The sequence below is a fragment of the Coturnix japonica genome, chromosome 33 (genome assembly GCF_054131305.1).
Source record: "Coturnix japonica strain WE chromosome 33, WE-NBRP24, whole genome shotgun sequence".
Classification (NCBI taxonomy): domain Eukaryota; kingdom Metazoa; phylum Chordata; class Aves; order Galliformes; family Phasianidae; genus Coturnix; species Coturnix japonica.
Genome location: NC_140695.1, coordinates 621,278 through 623,069, shown reverse-complemented (window position 1 = coordinate 623,069; position 1,792 = coordinate 621,278). Strand labels below are relative to the sequence as shown.

Sequence of the window (1,792 nt, the reverse complement as noted above, 5' to 3'; positions counted from 1 at the left end):
TCATATTGCTGGCTACTGACTGCAGCCCCAGAGTGCTGCTGTAGAGACAACAGGACTGTTGTGAGACACACAAGTCCTTGAGCCTGCACAAATGAGAGGAGTTGAGAGCACAGTGGCAGTGTAAAGAGAGCAGGATTGAAAAGAGAATGTTGTGCAGCTGTCTGTTACTGTCCCCCTGACCCAGACCCGAACAAGGTAGGAAGAGAGAAGAGATAAAGAAAAGTCAATTTTGAAAACTTTTTATGTATCTCTTAACCTAATCAGGAAATCTGGTTCAATGTTTACTTAAGCTCTTGGAGTGAGAAAATGGAAAGTAGGCCGGAAAGAAGAGAAATAATTTGCAACATTTTTCTCCAGATTTCTGTATCATACATGATCAAAAAAGTATATATGCATAAAATATAAAGAACCATCACTGGGAATCCTGTGAGGAAGTTGTGCATTTTATTGAAGCTGGAATAGTGCTTATTGTAACACCTTCCTGAGAGCGTGCTTGATCTCCCTGTTCCTCATGCTGTAGATAACAGGGTTCAGTGTTGGAGGAACCACTGCGTACAGAAGTGCCACTGTCAGATCCAGAAGTGGGGAAGAAATGGAGGGGGGTTTCAGGTAAGCAAAAAAGGCAATGCTGAGAAATAGGGAGACCACGGCCAGGTGAGGGAGGCACGTGGAGAAGGCTTTGTGCCGTCTCTGCTCAGAGGGCATCCTCAGCACAGCCATGAAGATCTGCACATAGGACACCACTATGAAAACAAAGCAACCAAAGACTAAACTGGCATTAAAAATGAGAAACACAAATTCCATGAGGTAGGAGCCAGAGCAGAAGAGCTTGAGGATCTGTGGGATTTCACAGAAAAACTGGTTGACAACATTGCCTTGGCAGAGAGGCAGTGAAAACGTACTGGCAGTGTGCAGCAGGGAATGGAGAACCCCAGTCCCCCAGGCAGCTGCTGCCATGGTGGCACAAGCTCTGCTGTCCATCAAGGTCCCGTAGTGCAGGGGCTTGCAGATGGCAACGTAGCGGTCATAGGACATGATGGTGAGAAGGGAATACTCTGCTGAGAGGAAGAAGGAAAAGAAAAAGAGCTGTGCAGCACATCCTGTGTAAGAGATGGCCCTGGTGTCCCAGAGGGCGTTGGCCATGGCTTTGGGGACAGTGGTGGAGATGCAGCCCAGGTCGAGGAGGGCCAGGTTGAGGAGGAAGAAGTACATGGGGGTGTGCAGGCGGCGGTCGCAGGCTACGGCTGTGCTGATGAGGCCGTTGCCCAGGAGGGCAGCCAGGTAGATGCCCAGGAAGAGCCAGAAGTGCAGGAGCTGCAGCTGCCGCGTGTCTGCCAACGGCAGCAGGAGGAACTCACTGATGGAGCTGCTGTTGGGCATCTGCTGTTGTTGGGCTTGGAGTCCTGTTCAGAGTGCAGAAGATAATGACAAGTCCAGACCATTCTCAGAGACACTCCTCCTGCTATAATATGAAATGTTTTAATTCTCCTACAGCAGTGTACGTTTAGCACCATTACTTGCATTTATTTTAATGTAGTTCAGCATTCCTTAAGCAGAAGCAGCAGATGGAGCTCTAACCCTCCTCTTATTATCTTATCCCTTCTCCCTGGATATTTCCTACTGTTTCTTGTCTTATCTTTACCCCAAGTGCTCTTAGGGCCCCTTACCCCAGCTTCAGTGACATTCAGTTTCAGTTAGGTAATGCTGCCTGATTTTAAGATAAATGTATTATTCATGCCTGCAGAAAATGAAGGTAATTACAATTGGTTCAATTATTAGAGTAAGGGGAGAC

General features: G+C 47.6%; 1 pseudogene; it reads right to left on the bottom strand.

The window, feature by feature from the left end:
* Nucleotides 1-444: 444 nt before the first annotated feature.
* LOC146755311 (olfactory receptor 14J1-like) lies at nt 445-1,380 on the bottom strand (annotated as a pseudogene).
* Nucleotides 1,381-1,792: the final 412 nt, after the last annotated feature.